Source organism: Struthio camelus, chromosome 2, assembly GCF_040807025.1.
Source record: "Struthio camelus isolate bStrCam1 chromosome 2, bStrCam1.hap1, whole genome shotgun sequence".
NCBI classification, from domain to species: Eukaryota; Metazoa; Chordata; class Aves; order Struthioniformes; family Struthionidae; genus Struthio; species Struthio camelus.
The window spans coordinates 35934974-35950846 of NC_090943.1; the positions used below are offsets into that span (position 1 = coordinate 35934974).

Genomic DNA, 15873 nt, shown 5'->3' on the forward strand with positions numbered 1-15873 from the left:
AAACTGCAGGATGTAGAAATGCACTCAAAATTGAGAGGTGGAGGCAGAGAGGGTAATGGGTAGAGACAACAGAATCCAAAGCTACAGGATAACTGAGTGAATGTAAATGCATTTTAAAATTTGGAATGACACCATATGGGGGTGGGGAGGATGTTATATGTTAGCCTCAAGCGAATGACATCTGCCTCTGTGCAAAACCAGTAAAACGCAGGTGATGGAGGCTTTCCAGGGCTGAGCTGCATGAGCAAAACGCTGATTTTCTGCAGCCACCTTGTGTCGAAAAGTGAAAACTGCAGCTTTTAAAATCTGTGTTTTTAAATTACAGCACCCTGATTCAACAAGATTTTTAGTCCCAAGTATAACTTGAGGCTCACAAATATCCCTGCCATTACCGGGGGGCTGATTACATGCTTTATGTTACATCACGATGGGCAAGTGAATTTGCCCTGATATTCAGTTTCTAGCAAGCAAAGCCATATAGCAAGAAATTATTACTTTTAGCTCCCATCTTCATGTAGCTTGATATAATCCTCAGAGAAATCAAAGGGGATGTTTTCATTTACCTCGACACTCCATAATATCCTAATTAAAAGTAATTGTTCAAAATGCAGAAACGATAGATCTTATACTCTTCTTTTGGATATTTACTGTCTTTGTGGTTGAAAGAGAAATCAGCACAGTGGAGGTCAGAAACCAGACACAGCTTTTGACTGAGCTTTAGTGTGCTGTCCTAAAATTCTCTTATTAGGTAACGCTGCATCTGCTCTAGACACAAAAAGGGAGATGTTCATTAGGGCTAGGCTGGAAAAAGTAAGTGTTTTGTCACTGATATAACTTCCATTTCTCTTTTCTCAAATCGTATATTAAATTTAAAGTCAGGAAAGAGATACAGCTCACGTTTATCATTTTCTACAATAGATTTATATCAATGATATGTCTTTTTTCCCCCATTTACTGCAAAAAGCAGGACTATACTGCTTCATGCAGTAAGCATCTGAGTGGGTGAACCTCCATTGTAACAATTAAGTTAAATGTTAATATTCTTAACATTTAACTTGGAACAGTTAACTCAGAAAAGGGCTCAGTTAGAGGCTTTCGGGGAGAAGTCTCTGTCTCTCCCTCTTGGTTGTACAGACAGGTTACAGGCACAAACCTGTATGTTTGTTCCTGGAAATTAGGCATCTATTACTTGTGTAATATGAATAGCTTTCCTCCATAAATTAGCAGAGTGTAAAAACTATATTTTTATCTGGCAGTGAAAGCCTGAAACTACATATTTAAGGCAAATGCATCGCCTTCAGCTAGATAATGTGTGGCAATGTTTACCAGTGGCAAATAATTGGTGTCATATTATTAGAATTGGACCCCCTGGGTCCGGTAACACAGACCTGATCAGCTTCAGGTACCTGAGGGCAGACAGAGGGGCCGTGTTAGATTAAAGCAATGGCATGTGTCCTCTGCCAATGAGCCAGTCTCTGTGAAAATACTCCCAACTCTATACCTTAGGGAGGCTTATGACTAGCTTTTAAATAGAGTTTTTAAAAGGAAAAGATACTCCAAGAAAAGCAGAAGCAGTAAAATAAGCCAAAATGGGAAGCAGGTTATGACTCCAACCTGTCAGGGGGAGGAAGGGGGTCATGGTTTGAGTCAGTTGTGAAAGAATCATGGATTGTACAGATGTACAGCAAATGAGATCAATGGGATGTAACAGCAGTATCAATATGATAAATTAGAGGAATTACTCTAAATCACTAAGCAACAGGGGACATGAATTATAGTTTAGTATTTTGTTTACAGGCCAGGCAAGGTCAGCCTACTATTGTTATTGCTCATCGGCTTTCTGCTGTTCAGACTGCGGATGTAATAGTGGGCATTGTGGATGGCGCAGTGGTTGAAAAGGGAATACACACAGAGCTGATGGAGGAAAAGGAGTCGTATTATTCACTTGCAACATCGCAGGTACATTTATTATTATTACTATTATTATTTGTAAAATCATACTATGTAGGATGACCTATCATGGACCAAGCCCCCCACTGAGCACAGTTTTAGGCATGACAGCTGGAAATATGATCATAGATGCATTTGTTACTTAACAGTTATACAGATGCTGAATCGTTTTATGCAGCATACTGAGTTTGTTTGTTTATGAATATCTCAGATGATCTTTAAAAGACAGCCTATTAAACAAGTCATAAGTGTCCTGGCATATGCATGTGCAGCTCTTCTGCAATCTGCTGGCAGCAGCTATGCCCATAATCTCAGATAGAAGCGTGGGTGGAAATTTTCACAATTCAAAGTGCATTCCAAAGAAGAGGACAATAGCTTAGCTGTAACTCTGGGCTCTACCTGTGCTGTTGGAAACAAACTAAAAACAAAAGTAATATGAGGACACAAAAATTCACAACACTGCCAGCAAACTACTCTTTTGTGCAGACATAATGATAGCTTGGATCACTTTTACACATGCTGGTTTACTCCATCAACAAAACAAAAAGTACAAGTGAAAGCACAGAAAAGGCAGAGGGAGGTCAAGTATGGGCAGGTATAGGCCATCTTACTCAGGTTTGAGTAGTTGTTAACACTGATAGTCAGAAAAGTGCCAGTAGCATGATAGTAGAGATGAGATCTTGACTGAGCACATAGTTAGTTAACAAACCATTAACGGAAGCACAACGTGAGAGACACTCCTGTTTAACACAATCAAGTTAAAATGGACAATAAAAGTAACGGGACAAAATTTCCAGGGGTTACAAAAGCACAGTTTATAAGCTACATTCTGGAAAATGTCTTTGAAACATATACGTATCTGGCCCTTCCCAGGAATACCATGTAAACCATTTCATAGGTGTGGTTCTAGCACAGCTGGAAGTGTGCTTTGGCCAGGGAGGCTTTTGAGAATACTTTTTAGAATCAGCAAATATAGCTATTTGTTTGGGGAGGAGGTAGCTGGTACTAGAAAGCCTCACAGAGAAAAGAGTTGCAAAATTTTAAGGGTGAAATCCTGCCCTATTTGACCTTAGCAGGAGCTTTGCTAGACTGACAACACTGACAAAGCAGTTGCAGCAGACACCAAACATATTTCCTTACGAGTTTGCCACAGTGTTCAAAAAATGGAATTAAAAGTTGTCAAGTTGTTCTCCTTTTCTATACTGTAGACTTGTATGTGGATTTCCTAATGACTAAGAGTAATGTTTATAACCTTACCTGACAATAGCTTTGAGAACTGTAGCAAATTTGGGCAGATGAATAAATCTAAAAAAACAGTACCGCACTTATGTGAAATTTCAAACAGAAACTATTTTGCCTTTCATAGCCACAGTGGCCAAAATACTATGTTTGTAATTGAATATTTTTTCTTGTCTTCTGTTTTTTCAGTTAATTTGAACAGATAATAGTAGAGGAAACAATGACCTCATAAGATCCTGAGGATGTGTTCAACATCAACGTCTTGAAACCCAACAGAATAAATGGGAGAACATACTCTACAATAAGAAGATAAAGAAGAAGAATCCACCCTTTAAAAGGTAACGATCTGCGCTAAATAAATGTAGGTCCAGGGATCTCTCTGAAGCCTAAAAGTGTCTAGCATGAAAAGGTAAACGTTTTAAACATTAGAACAGGTTGCCCAGAGAGACTGTGCAATCTCTATGCTTGGAGCTATTAAAAACTCAAGTGGGCAAGGCCCAGAGCAACCAGCTCTAACTGGACCAGCTCTGAGCAGGAGGTTGGCCTGGAGGACCTCCTAAGATCCTGTCTTACCGATGTGATTCTGTGAAAGCTAATGATAGCTCTCACACGTTACTTCCCCTTTCAGAACTGACATGACTTCTTTGGAAGAATACATCAAAAACTATTTCTGTAGCTGTCAGGAGGACAGTTTCCTTTTTCTAAAATTAGTGTCATTGATTCAACAGAGTTATTAAGGTGACTTTTGTGGTTACCTCTGGTCCTGGGAAAGTAATACCAAGTGGTTCAGAACCATCTCCTCATGTTTTATATCTTATTCTGTTCTTTCAGGATTCTTCTATTTGATTCTTTCTGTATATAATGAAGACAACATTGAGGCTGGTTTTCTTTTGAAAAGTAGTGATCGTTCTAAGGTCAAAAAATTTATTTAATCTCTGAGTCTTCCTTTATATGAACATCTGCCCCAAATTCCTTGCCTGAAATATAGAAATCAAACAAATATGAATAGTCATTTGCTGTGCTGTAAGCAGTGGCCATTAGCCAAAGTCAAGGGAGCTTGTTCCCCTCTGTTTTTCATTACGCTTCCTGAAATTGTAACAATAAGCAAAGAAATGATTCTCCCCAACCCATAATTTAATTTTAAAAATAATTTAATTAATGTGATCTCATAGGTACCCTTGGCAGTCTTTGATTATCTACATCACAGGGAAATACCAGCTAGATTTGTTTCTTAATCTGATTCTTTATTAAAAATATTGCCATCTCTTCTCTAGTTTCTAATCACCCTACCTAAAAATATAATAAATTTGATTTCTATAACAGTCCTGAATGCGGTCATGCTTGGTCCAGGGAGTCAGTAGTTGAGTCCTACTGTTCAAAATAGCTGTTGTTGACATAGTTTCTCGATGGTACCTAGGATGCACACAGCACTTCCCATTTGTACAGCATGTAGAATTAATTATTTGAATATTAACAGTATATCTGTGAAGAAATTTTTCTCAATAGGAGAAACCTGGACAAAAGGTATGAATGACTTCCTCTAAACCTCTGGGGTTATTAGCAATGAAGCATGGAGCAGAACGAAGGGCTCCATCTCTCCTGGTGTCATTCAGTTCACTCTCCCGGTGAACTGAACAGGGCCTGGGCATGGGCTCGAGCACAGCCACTACACTGCCACGGTGCCTGACTGCTGGCATCTCTTTGGCACACCTTTGGGCCATGGCAACCACCACAAACCCAGGCAGTGCCTGAGGCAATTCAGCTGATAGTCCTTATGACGGAGCAATGTCAAAAAGCAATATGACCAAATGAACCTTGTTTGAGGGAAGACAAAAATTGACCCAGACAGGTGTGAGCTCTGTCATGCTCCAGGAATGGGCTTTAGCTCATTTTATTTACTCCTGCAGGTAAATCCTCAAAGTCTCTAGCTCTTAGTTCTTGTATTTAAATCTCTACCTCATGCCTCTTTTTAGCCTTCCCTAGTGCCAGCTGGAGTATTTTTGAACAGAAAATCATAGCCCCAACCTAAACAACTCTGTGATTTTTGTCTGATCCGGCCTCTGCTCAAAGCAAAGCTAACTCTGAAGAGGTTGCTCAGCCTCTTGGCAATGTGAGCCCTGAGTATCTCCAAGGATGGAGATACCATGGACTCTGTGGCACCCTAGACTAGTGCTTGGCCACCCCATTGTGAAGAATACATTCCTCATATTTAGACAGAGTTTTCCTTTATGCAGCTTATGTCTGCTGCCCCTCATCCTTTTGCTGTGCACCTCTGAGAAGAGACTGGCTCCATCTTCTTTATGTCCTACCGTTAGGTAGTTTGTAGACAGCAGTAAGATCCCCTATTAACCTAATCTCCATACTGAAGAAAACTTACTTCTCTCAGTAGCTCCAGACCCTAATTATCCTGGTAGCCTTCTACTGAATTCATTCCAGTATTCCAATGTCTTTTTTTTTATATTTTTTACTTTTTTTCCGGTAGTGGGAAGCCCAGAATTAGACACAGCACTCCAGATGTGGTCTCAGGTTCTGAAGAGAGGAGAAGAAACACTTCCCTCCACCTGCTGGCTACACTCTTGCTGCAACAGCCTTGTATGCGGTTGGCCTTTTTTGCTGCAAGAGCACACTGCTTATCATGTCCGGTATGCTGTTCATCATGATCCTCAGCTGCTTATAGAATAATGCTTATAAAAAGGGAAGACTTAAGAGTCAGTAGCCAGAAGCTGAAACCGGGTAGCATGACAGTCCTGCACAAGAAAATCAAGGGCATGCTTAAGAAAACATAAAAGCGTATTCCAAAAATGCATGTGCATAGAGTGTCTCTGTATATGGCTGAAATACCTATATGTGCATCTATATATATTTTAAATACATGCATTCAGTGTAGATATGACTAAGTTAGACTGTTAGATTTTTACAGCAGAGGTCTGCTAGTTAGACCTGTACAAACCTGCAATGACTGTATTTAAAACACTGTTTTGTAAAATCTGTTGTTTCTATAACTTTTTCTATACAAATGCTCTATGTAAACATCATCTATTTACAAAATCTTTGTCATAACATCACCACACACCAACATCTCCATCCTACCTTAACAATCGCATCAATGAGAATCAATCTATTGATTACTGATTAGTCTATTACAAAGAAAAGTTCAAATTAATCTAAATATAAACTTAAAATTCATAATTTTCCTCAATACATGTTTTAGATATTCTGCAAAAGTCCTTTTCATTTCCTTTTCTTTCATTTCCTTTCCTTTCACTTACTTTCTGCTGGCTTTTTAAGATGCCATCTAAATGTTGAGCTCTAGGGAAAAAAATTCAATAGAAGTACTACATATATAGATGTTTGATTCAAGTCGCAAGTTTCTCCATTTTTCTAGTGCAGCAAACAGCCAAACTCTATTACAGTGAATAGTCTGATATCATAAATATTTATCCTAACCCAGTGGTGATTTGTTATAGTGAAGTTAGATTGTGTCTTCAACGTGAATTTATTTCCACGGTTACAGTTAGAGCTAATGAAGTCCATATTGTCACCCTGGTGGTGTTCTCTTGAAAAGCACATTAAATCTCAATGACTTTTACAGGGTTTACATCACTTAACTGTTTTGGAAAATTTTACACTTAGTCTTCCTTCTTAGTCTGGAAATATTCATTCATATAATATTCTCCTCTCTTCCACTACCAAGCCTGTGGCTAGAAACAGTATAAAATATAACACATGAGCTACAATGTTCTGCAGTGAGTTAAAAAATTAATATTTAATTTATCCTACCTTTCTACACATTTTTAAATAGAGAATGATGAGTACAGGGGGACTCAGAGTGAAGATAGTGTCTTTTTCCATTATGTTGCTGCTATTGGTGGTATTTGCTTAATCACGTAAATCTTGCAGGTAATTCTCATGCTTAATAGAATAACTTGTCCAATAAGCAGTTTGCATTCTGCTTGTTTGAATTTTGATAGATTTGGTGTTGGTAGCCAAGGGCTCATGGCATGAAGGGTGGTGAAGTGTTTGGCTGTGCAGCTGTCTTGTTCCAGTCATTGTAGTATTTATCTGTAATGCTTTATTTTTACAAGCTACAGCAGCAAACCTCCATGCACCTCCATGTGCATCCTCCATAAATACCACTGAGTGCCTGTTAGTGCAAAAGTGAAATATAGCATGTATGCAGCTATTTTCTTGCAAGCATTTCTTTATAGGGAGGTGAGAGAGTTTCTAAGAACAACGTTGAGGCTTATGGCATTTAAAGCCATGCTCAGCCAGGCTGGTATTATGCACACTAATGTATGCACAATTTATTTATTTCCTCTTACAAAAATGAATAAGAGGTAGCTTGATTCATATTTTCCTCTTGTGCAGCTCAGTCTTATTGTATCATCTTCCGTAGGAAAAAATAAGAATTAATGTTTGAAGCATTTGCTGATTTTCTGTCTTTCAGAGCACTTACTATTCTCAGAGGAGAGCTTTGCTAAGTACATTCACAATTAAACATTATCTTCTCACACAATTTCACTGACCAATGATGGCACTAAAATGCAGTGGGAATGCAATTCAGCTTTCTTTTAATAATTGGCTCAATTAACCAAACAGATTGTAGTAAATGTTTGCAGTTTTATTTTCAACACACACATAGTTATACGCACAGAAAGTTTGCAAGAATCTCTCCTTGGCCACCTTCCCCATTTTACTGATTAAGACACAAGACTTTGTTTCCCATTTTTAGCAGTCATAACTCTGCCTGCCAAGAGCAAATGATTAATCAGGTCCTTAAAATGACTTAACAGCTGTAAATCAAGTAGTAATTTTAAGAAGCAGAGCTCATGGACAAAATAGCTGTTGGGTTTGCCAGGGAGTAGAAAGATATATTTAGTCACCTCTGGATGCTAAGATTGCCTCCACATCAGATCTTTTAGAAGGTCAAACTGATTATTCCACAAACCTTGTCTGCATGTTGCTCCTGAAAAATCTCGCTGCAACTTGCATAGCTTCCCGTTTTCTCTCAGAATGCCCCAATATCACAGTCACAAGTCTTTTTGTAGCTGGGCCTTGCTTTAGAAAAGCAGAGGTGATTCCACAACTTGCTGAATCCATGTTTTGAACTTTATCCTCTACCTTTCTTTGAGGCTCATGCCACTGCTCACCCTGTATTCTGTTCCTGCTACTCCTTGCTTCTTCATTTGTTCTGCTGCCAGCTAATCCGTCAGCTAAGACTAAACAAGCCAGTCAGGCTGAAACAATCATTTTTTCTAGAATCACCTAGATGTCTCTTTACCTTGCTTTCTAGCACTCCTGATTTTCTCTGGGCTCAGCTCCATGACAACCGTTCTGGTCCTTCTCAGTGCCAGGCCTGGCAGGGTTTATTACTGGGGCATCGTACCAAGCGCCACTTACAATGTGCTCCTGCTACACCAGTGATGCATACATCCCTGTGTGGGAATGACTGTACTTACTTGCCTGACCAGGGCAGCACTGTAGGCTGTAGAGTTGGAATGATGAATGGCACAAATTACAAAACCAGCATTCCCGTGGGTCTATCACCCAGTTGTATTTGTCATAAGCTACAGTTCTACAGTTCTACAGTTGATTCCAGAAGTAGAGATGAATTCATCTCTTGGGATACTTTATAACTAATTTCTGCTTAAAAGGACTGTTCTTTCACCTCATGAAGGTAGTAGGCCACCTCTATATTCTTTAGGGTCAGATCGCTCTTTTCTAACATCAAGGAAATGGAGGTTTGATAGGCACCACCCAGGCAAGCGTGGCACTCAGGATGGTACAGCCCATAGAAGAGGGGTTTGCTCTGGGGTTAAGGAACCCCGGGTACACCACAGCCAGAGTCACCACACTGTGGGGCTGTCATAGCCCTCCAATGACCCCACGAGTGCTGAGCGAACCTAGCAAGCAAAAGAGAAGTGACACCAGAGACTCACACTGTAAGCATCTTGGTAATGTGGAACTTTGAATTAGGTTATTTGTTGAACATCCATACTGTTATCTGCTGAATATGCGTACTATTATCTGTTGACCATTCTACTGAGCATTCTGTTGACCATCCTGTTGGTCTCCATACCATTATCAACTGAGACCATCTAGTCTATTGTATAACTGTGCTCTGGCATTGTTCGATTGGATAATGAACTAAGCCTGGGAAGGATAAAAGAAAGCAAGCCACATACCTCTGTGTGGACTTGGACTCGCTGTCAGCTGGCCTGTGGACCCGACAACCTACCCATCAGTGGGGATGCCCCTGATGCCAGCTGCCGGGGTGAACCTGCAATCATCTTGGCGCAGCTCAAGCGTGGTGAGAACAATCCAAGCAAAGCTATACCAGAAGGGTGGCCCTTAAGGACAAGGAAAGGGCAAGAACGGTCATTGTACTGTGCATCCCTGGCTTAATGGAGCTCTGATACGTGTATTCTGTTTTTAGTTATTTACTGTACTTTCTAGCTTTGTTATACTTGTAGAGTGTCTGGTGTTAATTATTTAGTGCTGTCCAGCGTCCATCGTTATGTGTAGAACTGCTTAGCTTTAGTAAATTGTTATACTCAACAAATGATCTCTCGAGTTCAACGCAACTAACTCCAGAATCTGAAAGAGTCCTGAACACCCCTGTATTGGTGCATCACAGTGTTCTGTTTTCATGAGCTTTGCAATACCTCTACTGATATGTTTTTAATTATGATTTGAAACACTTCCTCTAAATCTCTAGAAGGCATTTTAGGTTTATCTATAACCCTTTTTTAGACGATTTTGAAGTCATCTGAACCCCAGTGTTCCCTGTACAAGTGTAGAAGGGACTGTAGGGACAAAATGAAAGTACTCTCTGTTACACTCAACACCTGCATCAAAATAGCCTACTCACTGTTACAGTGAAGTTTAAGTTGGAAAAAGATTTGAAGAATGAAACCTTTTACAGATCTTCATTTCAGTTACCTTCACTCAGCTGCAGCCTTGGAATTAACCTTACGTAGATAGTAACAGAGCAGCAGGCCATCTAGCTTCTCATTGTATCCCATCTTCAACTGATCAGTGACTAAAAGTCAATCTGATATATAGGACCACCCAAGGCCTTACACTAACATGCCATCATTTTGAAAAGGCTAATTGCTGACCTCCTTTCCTTTCAGACTGCAGGTTGCAGGGCACAGTAAGATTTATAGAAGGGGCAGAGCTGGCAGGGAGAAAGAGGAGGTTCAGTGTGTAGGATTTGAAGAAAAACTAAAATCTAGACTATCATTAGAGTCAGATGCTGCCTTTACTAAGAATGTATAAGGTCAACTTTTAAAGCAAGCCTCTAACTGCATCTGTAATACCATGAAGAATGTAAAATTGGCTGCAAAAATGCCATAGAATAAGTCTGAGGCAAATATAAATCAGCATAGCTTGACTGAAGTCAGTGGAGCTATGCCAGTTTACAATAGGTTAAGATCTGGCTTCAGATGGACATTTGCATGCATAAATCAAGTAATTGCATGCACAAACTGATAGTTAATGTGATTTGCATGTGTAAGTGTTCACATTAATTAGCAAGAGCACTATTGAACTAATGCATGTGGTGTATTTTTCATATGCAAACAGATGCACTTCCAGACACCGAAGATTTTGTTAATAACGACATGGGAAGGAGAGAAGAGGCCTCTTACACACTGAATAACCCCTTCTTTTCTCCCTCTCCTCACTAACCCTCTGCCCAGTCTGTTTTTATAGGAAAACTCCTGCTTTGGCAAAGGAAAAATAATACTAGAGCTTTGATGACAAGGATAGCCGGAGAGAGAAAAGAAAATTCTAACGCCGTGTGTGCTTCTGTAATTTTTGTATCTGTTTAACAGTGACATTAAATATTGGTCAGTCTTAAAGGTTAGTAATAACATCAGACTCATCACAGAACACATATTTCTATAGCAAAGGATAGCCAAGTCAAGCAATGAGTCACTCCTGAGGGGAAAAATGCAAATTGTAGGCAGGACAGGAAGGAAAGCAATCAAGGAACCCCAAACTTTTTTGCAGGAGCACAGTGTAGAGGGCATGTACATAAGCCAAAATAATTAGATTTAAACCGAAAGGACAAAGAAGCAATAGGTAGGGTCTATCAGTATAGATGAGAGCTGTGAAGTTTGGAGTTTGCACAACAATTTTCCAAAAGGTCGAGTGTTCTCAGTTCTTGGATTACGAGGTTAGCCAACTACAGTGAGAGATGCCAAAGTTTACGTTTCGGGATAAGATTTCAGACTCGCTCAGAATCAGTATAAAGGAAGAAGACAGAACGCATGAATGAATGTACTTCAACTGAACTGTTGCAGAGACCCTGGACAGATAAGAGATTAAACAAAAAATTGCAAGTAGTAAATCTGTCCATACAAACTGATTTCTCAAGAATCAAAACAGCTTCTTAAATTCAGCAAACATTATGGGTCAGAAAAGGGAAGAGAGGAATTTATAAAAGTCAGAACATGTTGTCTGACATTTTCAAGATGATACTTTGTGTTTCAGAACAGTGTTTTCTGTTCAAACTGAACTTCATTTTTTCAAACAGCACTCAGGGAAGATTAATTCAGTCAAAAGTGAAAAGAAACACTTAATGTTGGATAAAACTAAACGTTCTGTATAACCATTAAGGGTTGGTTTTGCTGAAAAACATAATAATTTTCTGATTTGGACCAACCTTGAACTGTGTTTAATTTGCTCATTTTGTGGGTCATCTGCCAGGCTAAAATATTCCATTATTTCCAATGGCTTTAATTCTGTATTCCAGTTTGAACTAAGGCCAGTTGATGTAAAATCCTGGAACTGGCTGCTTTTCAAAGATGTGGAATGGTGTTAAAATGGAAACAAGAGTGGGAGAAATAGTGAAATGGCAAGGAGTTCCAATAAGAGTGACGTGAGTCTATTCTCCAGACATATCACTTCCAGCTCAGTATAACTAGCAATTCTGTGCATGCAGTAAGACTGCTGGTGCACACAGCCTGGGAAGATATTTAAAAAAATGGGCACTGGGTGGGTGACAGATTGCACTACACATTTCTGTCAAAAGAGATGAGGCCATGCAGAATGACTTCTCTAACGTGTTCATGGCCTCTAATCTTTTTCCTCTCTCTTTCACCATTCACCTTGAGCCAGGGGAAGAGATTTAAAATTAATTTAATATTTAATGCCAAATGGCACACAGTAACTTTTTTGAAATTGCCTGATTATAGTTTACTGGCAGAAGCCTTAAAGTTATAACATAAAACATCTCTATCTTTGTTTTTTCTGTCATTATCACTTTTATATATGGACGACTGCTGATCTTGACTGCACTCTGTTTTCACTGTTGTGAGAATGCTAGAGATCATGGCAGTAAGTGCCTTGACAAACCAGGATAAAAAGGGATTGCAAGCATGAGGGAAGACAAGCCTTCACTGCTCCATATTTTCGGGATTTAGAGGTACTGAGATCTGTGCTGTGGCCTTCCTGAGGTGTGGTTTTGATACAGCACCTTTCCTCTGCAACTTTACTGCACCTGTCATAGTGGGGTCCTACAGCTAAGTCTCTTTGGGCTACACAATGATGCATATACAATGCTGAAGTAGTAACACAAATGACCCAGTAACTATCATATTTTACATATCTATTCTAGGCAAACTTGATCATATCCCCAGCCATTCTGAAGGGGGGATTTTTTTTTTTCTGTAAATAGCAAACTCAAACTCGCTGTGCATATCACAAGGATTTAGCACTTAGAATTAAAGGAGACAGGCCAAACAGTCGGCAAACATAGAGATAATTTGGGCAAGTCTCAAGTGTTAACCAGGAACCTTGTACAGTGGATTTCTTCCTCACACATATCACAGCTAGAGCTAGATCTTCTGCTTTATGGAGCGAGAGAAAAGCATGGTGCGCTGCTGGAGTGCTCTGCAAAGAGGAACATACCCTATCTGTATACTAGCATTGCCCTTCCTTCCCAGTCATATAACCTTAAAGAACAGGACATTTCTTTTGCTCTGCCTGGTATAGTAGCTACCAAAGTGCTCAAATCGCTCGCTAGGAAAACACCAACCCAAGAAGTCATCATAAAAAACTAGTGTCAATTTTTCTTGTTTCATGAGGTTGTTTTTCCTGTTTGACTAAAGGTAGCAACTGAAGCTGTGAAGAACATCTATTTCATTGACAAAAGAGTACTTCTGAAAAATGGTGTAAAGAAAATTCACAGGAAATATCTGGGTCAGAAATGATTTGGGCAATCCAGTCATATCAGCGTGGGTGATCGCCGTCATTACTGGGAACATGAAAGTTGTATGCATTGTCTTTTTCATCCCTTTTACAATCGTCCCTTTCAGTTTTTCGGTTTTATTGACTAATTTAAAGATTAAATCAATTAATAAAATCTACAGGTTCAAAAGACAGGAGAGAAAGGCTAGCATAAAACTGTATTTGTGTAGATGAGCACAGAGGTTTCTTAAGGAGGAAACAGCCTTCAGTCCCAACTTGAGGAGAAAAAAATAAAAGAATGGAGAAGAAACACAGACGGATAGTATGGCATCATACACTGCTCTTTGCTACTTCTTTTTAACTAGTTATAATATTTACTGTGACCATCATTTCTCATATTCAGGTATTCCTTAAATGGGAAGATAGTTACATTTGGCTGACTAGAGGTTAAATTTTGTCCTTTTCAAAATAGTTGAAAATATCATTTATTTTTACAGTTCTGTGACCTCATCCTGCAAATACATCTGCTCCGGTACGCCAGTGAAAGAGGTATCTCTTACTTTATGTGACCCAAGCAGAGTAAGACCAGATTTCTGCTGAATTTTTAGAGACATGTGGGGAAGGATTCAGTTGTACTGACCTCTCCATAAAACTGGCAGGAATATACTGGCAGACAGGTTTGCAGGGAGTACCGATGGAACAATATGGTAGTGGCAGTCACTGCCTAGATGCCTTGCTTGCAGGCCACTGCTTTTACCGGATCCAGAAAGTTTTTCCCTGTTCTGGTAATGGGTGGCTATATAACGTCTGGGCAGGATCACGTGTTTTCCTGTAGTGGTGGATGCTTCATGTTAAAAAATATATTTAAAAGTTTTCTCCAGCCTGTCATTTTCCCATAACTGCACTTGAAGGATAATTCATCATCTCTTTTACAGGTCCCACAGTGGGAGCAACAAGAAAGATGTAACAATAGGCAATATTGTGTGCGCTTACACTGGTGCATATAGTCTGGGGCGGGGGGTGGCTTATTGTACATAGTATCTCTCTGCATATACAGAGCACATCTATGAATGAAGCTGTCCCATTTGCAGAACTCCTTGTCCTCCCAAACACAGAAGAATTTCTCTGCATTTGTACAATTGATTTATGTTTATAACTAATTAATATTGCAGAAATGCTCATACTAGAGATCAGATAGGTGAGTCCTGCTAAGCATTCAGTAAGGGTTTTCTGTATCTCCCCTGTACTGCAGGTTTCTAATTTTGGGGTGTACTTAATTGGTCCTGTGATACTGACTATGAAGGGTGTATTCATGTAAGTCTTATAAATTAATAAATATAAATAAGTTTATTAAGAGTGTGCAGATTTACACCTCCTTTTATACGCCAGAGGATATTTCACTGTCATAAAGATAAATCATCTTCAGAGTGGAAGGAGATAAACACTATTTTATGTCTGTATTCTTTAACACGTCATAGACTCTCTCAAAACACTTCAGCTCCAATTTCTGCAACAATGATTTCTGGCAAATGCTGAGAATTGCAATGGATTAGGCAAAACTGAGAGCTGCTCTTAGGAAGTTTCCTCTCATTCTTAATTGGCCCCAGGGGTCTGTTTGTATGAGATCTGTGAGGCTTTGCACAGGATCGACCACAAAATTGTATTACAGGATTGAGGCCCTGAAAAATGGCCAAGCTACTGATATCTGATTGCTGCCTGTTTCTCATGGTACAGATAGGAAGAGTTCAACAGAGAAGCGAGAGTCTGCAAATATGGACAAGATGCTACTGCTGACTCCAAGGACATGCACATCCTGGTGTTTCAAAACATGTCAGGCACAGAAGGCCCAAATGATCTTTGCAACGTGAAGCCTGGCTAGAATTCTTACACTCACCATATGACCTGGGACATTTGCACACCCCAAACATGAGATATATACCCCGGAGCTCTCTGAGAGCACATGGTGTGTCAAACATATCAGAAAATTGGCGTCTGAAGGAAAGGATATGAACTTTCCCTTGGAGAGTCTGAAATATGTGCCTTGCTAAGAATTTTACAGTTAAGTTGAAACCATATAAAAATGTTTCTCAGTTTGTCAGTGTTTATTTTTCACCTCTTCAGGCCTCCTTTTGGTCCCTTTATCAATTTGCACATTGTGGTGATAAGTAGCAAAGTATGTAGAGATTTTTTAATGAAAAATGAAGCGTCTAGTCAATTTTCTGGATTTTGATCCAAAGCATTCGTTGTGGATGACACATTTCTGGATCCTATCTGATTCTGGTGCCATACTGCTGGCAGAAATCGGTGTTTACCTTGCTGTGCCTAATCATAGATGCTAGTAATAATTGGGAAGATATTGGCAATGTAGGTGAGAAATAAAGTGGCAGATGATCAAAAATTTTAAATAGTTCCCCAAGAGCGTCTGGCAGAGAAGTTTACCGTATTAAAAATGTTTAAGTGCTGAATGTAGTTGTTCCAGATAGGGAT

The 15873-nt window shown here is 39.5% G+C and overlaps 1 long non-coding RNA gene across 1 annotated transcript; it reads left to right on the forward strand.

Annotated features, from left to right (window-relative positions):
• The first annotated feature begins 1680 nt into the window (after window positions 1–1680).
• On the forward strand, window positions 1681–6209 carry LOC138066169 (uncharacterized). The gene is made up of 3 exons (XR_011139411.1): window positions 1681–1959; window positions 3379–3527; window positions 5672–6209. It is a non-coding gene; the product is annotated as an uncharacterized lncRNA (long non-coding RNA).
• The last annotated feature ends 9664 nt before the right edge of the window (window positions 6210–15873 follow it).